Source organism: Haliotis rufescens, unplaced genomic scaffold (genome assembly GCF_023055435.1).
Source record: "Haliotis rufescens isolate VD_foot unplaced genomic scaffold, xgHalRufe1.0.p SCAF_7, whole genome shotgun sequence".
In the NCBI taxonomy this organism is placed as follows: Eukaryota; Metazoa; Mollusca; class Gastropoda; order Lepetellida; family Haliotidae; genus Haliotis; species Haliotis rufescens.
The window spans coordinates 56,558,776-56,569,973 of record NW_025964361.1 but is presented as its reverse complement, the minus strand read 5'-3'; the positions used below and the strand labels follow the sequence as shown (position 1 = coordinate 56,569,973).

The window sequence follows — 11,198 nt, the reverse complement described above, 5'->3', positions numbered from 1 at the left end:
ATACTAAATGAGATTTGTTTATTTATGTATAATGTCCTGAAGGTAAAACATTTGTATTTCAGTAAAACTAATGGTCATATTTGAAAATAAATTCTGAAACATTCTTGTTTTGAGGACAGTGTAGTATATGTTCATTGGCTACGCTTTGCTACTAGAACTTCACCTACAAATTGACAATGCCTTCACACTATCTGCTCGGTTTGAGTTGTGAGTCCAAAGGTTTAGATAAGTACCATTTCGTTATATCTATATATACTACATATTTGTCATAATCAGGCCAGACAAGGACCGTATTGTCACTGCCCAAATGTCACTTGTTTACATGGTAGTCTATTGACCGAGAGCTCCCATGAGGCTTGCTGTTTGTATGTGTGGAGCTTTATTGACTCCTGGTACACAGCTGGCTGTTGAGTTTCAATCTTGTAGGTATCATGTATCATGTTATCAATCAATCTGTCCGATATGTGCGGCGAGTAGGAATACCAGCATATTCCGTTTTCAATATATCTACGATAGTTGATATTTCATGATTATTGTCCCCCATCTTGTGATACGCCACAAATAGTTGCAAGACAACTGATGCGACATCAACAATACTCACTCAGTCACACTTTTATCATGCTCTGAAGGCATTTCAACACAATATTGAACAAGTGTCAAATTTAAGAACAAGTGCTTCCTTTCTATTAGACACTATGATTATTCCGTTTATCTCATCATTATGTTTGTTCTTGAACATGTCGAATACATATATTTTTAATCCAATTTTACTCCAACTAAATAATGTTCAATAATTACAAGGTGAGTGTATTATCCTATTTCCTGGGATTCTGATTGCTTGACATTTAATCAAAATTGAATGTTATTTTTCATACCTGCAGAAAAGACTCCTTTCTCAAAAGAGATTCCCAGTATATCGTATCAATGCTACACTACATGATTTTATACTTTTTGTGACTGTTACCCTTCGATATCCTTAATTATTTCATACTGAACGTGACAAAGTTATGTTTATGAAACAATCATGGTTATGATATATGATATTGCTCGAATTATATACTGCAGCAGCGTTAGAAATTGGCACTAGTCCTGTAGTCCTTACCAAACTGCCCAGTAGTAATGGAATCCTAAGGACTAGTAGAAATTGGCCCATTTTAAGGGTTTTGCTATATGTTATCATTATATGGACTAGTGGACAAAAACTGTTAGTTTCTAACCCTGCTGCAGTACAGTTGTATGTTTATTTTAGACAGGTTGGAGTAATTCAAAATAAGTCAAGTCAACAAACGGATTTAATTGCCTGTTATACAAAAATGTGGCCTGTTCCTCGCTGGCTTGTTCACCCCAGATTTAGTTATTAAAGGGGAAGATTTAACAACAAATTAATATGCAGCCAGCAGGACTTGCTCCTGTCAAAGGTTACTGGCCCTTCTCCAAACTAACTGGCCCCAAACTAAATGTTGGAGGCTAGGGCTGAGTTACCCAGGGGGGTCTGAAAAGTTTAGAACTCCTCCCCCATCAAATGTCACTTCCTGCACTCTGAGGTTAAATCTTTGCTTCAATTTGCCTCGTTTCGTGGCAATTTATGAGCAAATAGACATGTTGTTGTTGTACAGAACATTACAAAATGGCCGCCAGTTTGTGGCATTCTACCGACATGATCTTTGAGTTAACCATTCACACAACCTCATCCCCCCTTAATATTTTCTTATCGACATTACTGCCGCATTGGGGAATGACACAGTGTTGTTACCATGGTAATACTGTTGTTTTTAAAAAATAATTCAAGCTTATTTTTATTCAAGCAAGTCAAAATTATTGGGAGAATGTTGATTTATTTTGTTTATTTTACACAAATATGCAGCTTATGTGGAGTTTGAATACTGTATTCATATATCTGTAATATTACCGACAGCATTGCTACAGATTATTCTGTCAGAAATCTCTTTGTTAGGATGCGCTTCATGAATAATAATGACTGTTATCTAAAACTACTGATGATCATTTTGACCTGAATACCCTATTTGAGTAGCATGCTTTTTGTCAAGGTCTTCTGTATGAAGGCATAATTTGGCAAATTAGTGTCCTATATAATGGGGTCTTTTTTCTGTGTCTGTAGGTTATGTTCACAGCTACAATACAAAAAGGAATATATTGACAATCTGATGTAGCGTTTATTCATATATTGACATTGACTGCCACAAACGAGTCAGTGGTAGGCTGTAGATTAGAACGGCTGTTACCATGGTTACATATGGATGAAAAAACAGATATTACCAGATTGAAAGAAACCTTTATACAATAGAAACAAGTTAGGCATATTCAGTGTGTGAGAAGACACCTGCTTGCCAGCCCCTGGGTAGCCAAATTAGAACTGGGCTTGAGATTCTGAAATGTCCACAGCTATTTGACTGGCTATTGAAAGTTAACTTGTGATATTTTTATGCACACTGCTTTAATAGTTGATGAAAATCAACAAGAATTCTCCCATTTCTGTCAATCAATACAACTAAAACTAAAATAAATATCCATAACGAATCAAGGTTGTGAGATCAGAGTTACAAACTTCATAATATTTGACTCATGATTTGCAATTCTTGTTTACTCTATTGATACCTTCACACAATCAAATTTCTGGAAAGATTAACCATTGCATAGTTAAGCGTGTAAAATTTGAAACTGGCTGGTAACTGTTAAGGCTTGCTAGCCTACCTGGCCAACAATATTTGAGACTTTTTCACACACTGAGCAAATGACCTGCTCCAGTTTCATACATCATCAGTTTCCATGTATCTTTTGGAAATATCCTCATGTTTTGATAAATAAATGTCTAAAGATGACACTTGTAACTACTGAAAAGTTAGTATGAGAACACAGTCTAGACGAATGCAGGGACTGAGTCTTGTATACAAGGAGGCAATGGAAGCAGTTATAGTCAAACAAACAATTTCCATGGTATAGTTACGAGACGGGTCATTAGATAATCAATTTTTCTTCTGTATTTCATTATATATCTCTTTGCGGACCAAAACAATGTGAGAGAAATAAATACAGGATACCATGTACAAAATGTTTATTTTATATGAAAGGATGTAGTAAGCAGAGGGTAACGTTTTTCAGGTGTACATACAAATTATCCAGGGATGAGAATTTTTGGCGGGTTTCGTTACATCAAGGATAATTTTTATGATGCATGCTATTACAATATACCGTGAGATCTTCTACCCCATTCACAGGAAAACCCCTTTCTGACCCCCCTCATTCTAGTTATATATAGCGATGCAAAAAAATCATATTGTCCGCCAGTGAACTTTCAGTGTTTTCTTTTTATAAAAAAAACATTCTCATCCCTGTATACATGGTATGTAATATGTATAAATTATCCAATAGATATACTGTTCAATTCAGAAATAATGTCTCGGTTATGAAAATATTAATGAAAAAAAAGATGATTTTTTATGAGAAACACATCATATAAAAATGGATGTTTTTATGAGTAGCCCATCATGATACTATTTGGAGGACTCATTTGTGGATGGGAGGCACGGGTGGCCCAGTCGTCTAAGGCGCCGCGATTCGCTGTGCAGAGTTGCGTCCCTTGGGCACGCCAGAAACCTATGATTGTGGGTTCGAATCCCGGTTCGCCCTGATTATGTTTCTAGATTTGTCAGCACCCTACCCGTGCTCGTGGGTTTCACCGAAGTGGTAAACGTCTGAGACCTGCATCACTTCGGGCTTTCCTCCCACATTAAGCTGACACGCCGCGATATAACTGTAATAATGTTAAAAGCGGCGTTAAACCCAACTCACTCACTCACTCACTCATTTGTGGATGTGAAAGTTTAGAGCACTATGGAATTCTTTAACTGTATTCATGTTGATTCTACGGCTGAATCGGTCCCCAGTACCCCATGCTTGTAATAAGAGTGTGCCAAGGTGGAGATTTGGTCTTGATGACCTGGAATTATGTGTTGTAACCAAACGAGTGGTGCCCTGTCCACCCTGTGTGATCAATACTGTCCTTTTGCTGGCCGTACTCGCCATAATCAGGATGATGCTCAATGATTGTGTATATTTATATATCTGTTATAACTGCATGTGCATGCTTTGATTTGTGTAAGCATTGAGGATGTTCAATGTTTGAATAAATAGAAAACATACCGATAAAAAAATATGAGTCTTTATTATGATTAAAACTGAACTTTTCTCCATAGCCTTTGAATAATTGTTCTATGTGTGGGAGACCACCTCCGTGGTCTAGAGGATAGAGCATCTTCCTGGAAAGAGGAAGATCCGGGGTTAGATCCCTGGCCGCGTCATACCAGAAGACGTTAAAGATGGTACTTGTTGTTACCCTGCCCAACGCCTGGCATTAAGGGGCTAAAACAAGGAGCCAGTATGCCGAGTAGGGTATTCATGTTAAACTGCGGCATGGTATCTCGGTGGGATAGCACTATTAAATCGGCATTAGTCCTGACAAGTACAAGCAGCCACACACACACATATACACAGGAGGTGCATGCTACATAAGTGCAACAATCTTGTGACTCTAAACCCGATTTCACCTCACCTCTATGTTCAGGTAGGGACTCGGGTGGCTCATGGGTCTGAGGCGCCACAATTTGCTGTGCGGAGTTAAGTCCCTTCGGCACACCAGAAACCTGTGATGGGTTTCACCCAAGTGGTAAATGTTTGAGACCTGCATCCCTCCGGGTTTTCCTCAAGTTGAGACACCCTGATATAACTGGAATACTGTCCAAAGCAGTCTTAAACCTAACCCACTCACTCTAGGCATAAGTTGTTATAGGAATTGTTGAAAGATAATTCCCCTGTGAAGATTTTTGGGAGGAACAGTTCTTTCCCATCTCATGATTGTAGCACTCATAAAGGGATGTGTATTCTCGTCAAATGACGTGACAATGTCTTAATCATTTTATGTCTCTTCAGATGAGTGAAAAAACCCATTTGTAACTGAAGTGGACGTAAAATGCACACACGAACGCCGTACAATCAAAGTTTTCCGTTCCCAGATATCTCTGGAACCCGGTAGGAATAGTACCTATTTTTAATGTGAGTGAATGTTTTGTCATTCCTCGGCGGTCTATGGGTAAGGGGCGGGTCATTTATTACAGGGATGAGTGAGTGGGTCACAGGGTTGTGATGTACTAATGTGCTGAAAATAATTACCCTCGCCTAATATGTCATATGTTGAGATAACTCCCCGTGTCCTTGTACATTTTTTTCATGACCCTTTTCACGACAAAATGCAAAAGCACTTTTTATTTTATAATCAAATGTCCTTTTTTCATGACCCTCCCCAAATATGTGAATCATTTTTTATGACCCTTCCCTAGAGACTGTCGTATATTTTGGTGACCCTCCCCTGATTCCCTGTGACCCATATCTTGTAAAAAATGTTCTGAACTGAACAGAAAGTACGCGCATTTCTGTTTTATTTAAACAATTGTTTAAAACATGTCATAGTTGGTCTACTTTATGTCATTAGTTGTCGATAGTTAGATCCTGAAATGCATGACATTTGAGAGACTGTTCACCGCAATAATTACGATTAATACAACAATGCGATTCATCATTTCCCAATCTTTTCCAGTCATATTTATGACAAATTATAGTTCCATTCTTTGAATGTGTTTTTGGAGATATTAAATTGTTGGGGCCCTTATTTGATATATAAAATATTCCACATCTCCCACACTCCACAGAGTTTTTAAGGAAATACGGTATTAAGGGCAGAAGCACTTAAGATGTTTTTGACATATTCTTAAACTTGTAATATTGTTTTATTGCTTGTATGAGACAAGAATATTCCAGAAAATTTGTTTTAGTCATAAATGTTTTTAGGTCTAAAAGATCTAGACAGCTTCCACTCTCATCTATAAAATCATTTATGAAGTTAATACTTTGTCCCGGGTAGTGTTATAATTTCCCTTTTTCTTATGTTTGTATTTTGCCAAAGCTGTTCTGATAAGATATTCTTTTCCTCTTTGATAGAATTTCCCTTTTTTCTATTAAGCTTCCCATGCATATGACATCTTTCCAAAATGTATTGGTCCTTGCTTTGATGACCTGTTCCAAAATGTAAAGGTGCCATGTGTGCAAAAAATCAGTTTATGTTGGGAGTTGTATTATTAATGAAATGAGTGTTACGTTTAGAGTGTGGGTGTGAATGGAACACATGTTTAATCCAAGATATCTTTTCAGCAGTGATTGTATGTTTGATATCAGACACTCTAATGCCACCCTCTTAATAAGGTTTTATTATCATATTTCTTCCTTTTGTGTCTGGTTTGTTGTTCCATATAAAACGAAAGCAACGTGTTTCTAGTTCTTTTATAAACTTTCCTCTTGGTTTAGGTCGGGTTGAGGAAAGGTGTGTTAGTTTTTGTAAAATAATACTTTTTAGTACTGTAATTCTACCTAATGGCGTCGGGTCACGTGCTAACCAAGTGCTCATGATAATGGTTTAAAGTTTGTCTTTGTAATTTTTTCTACCATTCATGACAAATTGTGGGTAAAAATAATGCCGAGTAGAGTAAAACTATTTTTGATCAGTCTAAATTTAACTTTTTTGCAAATAGTTTTATCAGAGAAGCGTTGCGGCCTTTCAACAACTCTTGTGATAATTTTAAGGCCTGAAAAGGACGCATCAGTTTGATGAGTTTCTATGTTTGTTTTGAAGACATTGTTCAGATCCGTGTAGTATGAGCGATGTATCTTCTAACTGTTTGATTGGCATTCTAGAGGTTGGCAAATAAGTAAGATCTGCCAATCTGGAAGTTATATTTTCTGTATCATCAATGCTTCTTTCTTTATTTTGTTATTATTACTTAGCGTTAATGCCAAAATTTCAGCGGAAAACAAGAATATATAAGGAGATAAAGCTCCCTGTCTACAGCCTCTTGTTACTTCAAAACAATCTGAGGCTAAACCGTTTGCTAAAACACTAGATTTTATGTCGTAATAGAAAGTTGTTATCCAGTGTTACGCCCAAAATTAAAGGTCCAAGCTTTTTGGATGAAATCCCAATCTACTGAATCGAACGACTTTTCAAAGTCTATAAGTAATAACAGTCCCAGGATTTCCCTGCATTTAGTGTAATCCATAATGTCATTCAGCAATATTTAGCTAAATGGTGTTATTGGCCCGCCTGATAAATCTACCTTAACTTATAATCTTAATGTAATTCCAGGCATATCCAAGTAGTCTATGTACATCATGTATTTCCTTTCGTCCACATGGACACATAGGCTCAAACTCATCCATATATACACACACATATTCAACTTTACATAATCACAGTAAGTTACAATCATAATATAATTATACATTCGGTGACTCCGTAATAATTAACACCCTTCACTTTATGATACGCAACAACCACAGCGATAACACGTGGCCTTGTTGCCAAACAACATTCGTCTATCGTCTTTGTTTGTTTCTCAAGTGACGTCATATTTATGACGTCATATATATGACGTCATTTCAAAAACACTCACTTCGCCATCTTGTAACCGCGACAGTACACGAGTACGCTTTCATAAAAATTACCCACCCTCCCTTCCCACGCTCTTGTCGCACCTTGCAGCAAAATGTAAAAACATTATGAATGTTGTAATTGTTATAGCTGATTAGCGTTTTATTTCAATAAATACCGTTAGGTGTGGCAAGGTTTGGACGGGCGCTGGACCGATAAGGTTTCGCTCGCATGCCTGTTTTTAGCTCAGCACTTAAGTTCGAGCTCAGTTGTTTTTTTATATGCGATGTAAGCGGCCTTGGCACGAGATTTGACTTCCGTTTCCAATGTTAGACTGGTTCCCGGATCCTCCGCTTGGTGTCGCTGCACTTGTTCCGCTTTTCAAAGGACCGGTATCGCCCACCATGACACATCGTCTGCTACAACAAGATGGCGGCTGTCAAAATGCATTGGGCGAAGCTAGTGAGCTCTGGAAAATTGTAGTTTTCCCAGTAATGGAGGTGAGTATTGGTACCAATATAACGGCTATGGGATGTCAATGTATTCTTTGACTAATTTCGTGCAAATATTGACACGGCAGTGTTTTTGTTCTAAATGGAGGACGATGAATCTCTTATGAATTTACCTTCTGAAGAGATTATCATGAAGTTCTTACGCAAGACAATTTAAGTTTCTGAGAAATTCTGTATGAAACTGCCGTGTTGTCAACTATCTGTTGCATGGACTATTACATATGCAGTTATATTCATAATTCATATGCTTGTCATTGTGTCTGGTAGTACGAAATTGTCATTTCTAGGCAACAACATGACATGGCCAAAATGTCAATGATAACACATGAAACTGAATTTTGACCGAAATAATATCTAGAAATATTTTGTGAATAGTTTTGATGATTCCCGCATCAAAAAAATTAAAGGCAATGAAAGCACGAATAAATATTTAACTGCAAATATTTTATTGTGACAATAATTACGAAACGGGAATCATTTGAACTGGGCTATGTTTATGGTCAGATATGGTCATGTACCCTAATTTCGTGGGTATATTATTAAATTCCTGAGCATACTGAGGGACCATTTGATATTGGTGGGAGAGTGGGGAATGGGATGGTGGTCTGGGTCTAGGATTGTGTTTGGAGACAAAACATATTATCAGCTACAGCTGAAATACCAGATATTCTTTTAATTACAACTATGAGACTAATATGTCTCTTGCAACAATGTATTCGTTGTAGCAGTCAATTTCTTTTTTTCAAAAGTTTGAAGCATATATATTTTTTTCAAGCATATTTCAGGGACAATTTATTTTTCTCAATAAAATCCCAACCCTACCATCAGAATATCAAATGGTTGGTCCCTTATGTCTTGATTTAATCAAAGAATTAACATTATAAATATGATCAACTGATGAAAAAAATCAGGACAATGAATAAATCGTCAAATGCTTCATATTTAATTGAAAGGACATCAAAGATCTGTCCATATTTATAGGGTCAGACTAGACTATTATTTTTAAATTATTTGAAAAGTTCTATATAGTAATATTTATTTTTATTTATAAATATTTAATCATTTGATGTGACTTTTAAAATGTGTCCATCTAATGATCATGTTTAACCAATGCATTACAATACATAAAGAGTCAGTTGAATAGGTTGCACTACTTTAACATGCAACAGGCCCTATGCAGGTACATATGATATAATAATATGTTGTTGAATGCCTTTGTGAATATACTACATGTACAGTAACTGTAATTACATCTGTTGTCTCCAGATTAACAGCTGGTGTCACATAAGGCCATAGAATGTTTCCCGGATCCTCTGCTTGGTGTCGCTGCTCTTGCTCTGCTTTCCAAGGAATTAAAGGACCGTTATCGCCCACCATAAAACATGGTCTGCTTAAACAAGATGGCGGCTGACAAAACACATTGGGCAAGGCTTGAGAGCCTTGAAATATTGTAGTTTTCGCAGTAATAGAGGTGAGTATTAGTACCCACATAATGGCTTTTGACTAATTTCGTGCAAATATTGATACGGCAGACTATTATTTTTTATTCATTTGAAAATTTCTTTATAGTAATATTTCTTTATATTTATTAATATTTAATCATTCATTACCATGTAATTATTAGTTGTATTCAAACTGCATACACATACATGTTTGTTTGTAGGAACTTGCATAAGAATGAAGTCATGACTGACCGTACCATAACATAGTCATTGATACAAAGTTTAGGTGGTAAAGATTAAGACAAAGCAAACAGTATTGGCCATCCTGACAAGTTTTATATGAGACTCCCTACATTATTTTATAAGTTTTGTTTTAAGCTGTTGACACAAATTTTGTATAAACATACTGATGTTGCACCATTTCCCTAAATTTAGAATATTTGAAAAAAAATAATACATAGGTAATATTTTGCAGGAACCATGCCATAATGGGAGATGGACTAGAGATGAGGAGAAATTTTTGACAGTTTGTGGAGAGCAGGGGGGTGGAAAATATCAAATACACAGAGTGGAAGGACTGTGCCGAAGACCAGAGAAATGGGTGTACAGACTGATGTAACTTTTGGGCCTATGATTGAAGTGACCTGGGCATGTAGCAGTCATGCACTTTATACCACTCATTCGCATTCCTTAATTAGATCTATGTTATCAAATGTATCAGTCAGTGAACCAGCCTCACCCGCCATACGCTCACAGACCTGCCATGTCTCTGACATACCCTCAACCGATGCCACTTCTCCGTTGGTGCCTAAACAAAACTGCTTGCAACCACTTACAGTCAGTGAACCAGCCTCACCAGTTGTCTGTTGTTCAATTATGCTTGAGCATAACTAAGCAAATCAAAAGAGAACCCAAATCTTATCAAAGAAAAAGATTAAAAGGCAGAAAAAATAATGTAAATTGGCAGAATTTCTTACCCACCAATCAAGAAATGTTCCTGGAAGAGTATCTTTGACTCATCTGGTCAAACTGGTACAATGTATTCATGTACAACAAAATGAATAAATGCTCAATTATCGCATTAACAGATTTCTTTGCCATTTGGCATGGATACTTTCACAAGTTCAGGAAAAAGCTGAGATGGGTTATCAATATGCAAATGTTTGTTAATGAGGTTAATGTTCACTTGTTGTATATTTTCACCATATATTTGGGGCCATTCAAATTGGATTGTGTGATATTAATTCTATGATCATGTTGTACTGTTGTTTTGTGCAGTATCGAAGAAAGATATTTCAGTGTTATAACTATTTATTCTTGTAACTAATATCAATCCCAGCTGTATTTCGTGGCAAAAACATACCTATTCTGTGACTAGAATTTCACTTTCACAATTGTTTTTAGTGACAATGTTGATTGATGATCACTAGTGTAAACATACAGACATAAGCAATTATACATAATTCATATTTACTGTGAAACAAAATCAGGATATTGAGTTTATGTTACCATTTCTCAAACGAAAAATGTTTAAAAGACTGTTTGTAAATTGTTTTTACGTTTCCATTTGTCATACTAAACTTGGCATTTAAGAACAATATGTTTTCTAAACATTGGTGAATGGAGAATAAGAAAAGTAAACAATTTTTTCTATGATTTCACTAACAAGTGTGATTATTATCACATATTTTAAGAGTTGATGAGATGAATGGTAACTGTTCAAATTTCGGGATTTGTCACGTCATGATT

At 36.3% G+C, this 11,198-nt stretch overlaps 1 long non-coding RNA gene across 1 annotated transcript; it reads left to right on the top strand.

The window, feature by feature from the left end:
• Positions 1-7,858: 7,858 nt before the first annotated feature.
• LOC124114426 lies at positions 7,859-10,794 on the top strand. Its single transcript, XR_007219105.1, has 3 exons — positions 7,859-7,995; positions 9,274-9,478; positions 9,925-10,794. It is a non-coding gene; the product is annotated as an uncharacterized LOC124114426 (long non-coding RNA).
• The last annotated feature ends 404 nt before the right edge of the window (positions 10,795-11,198 follow it).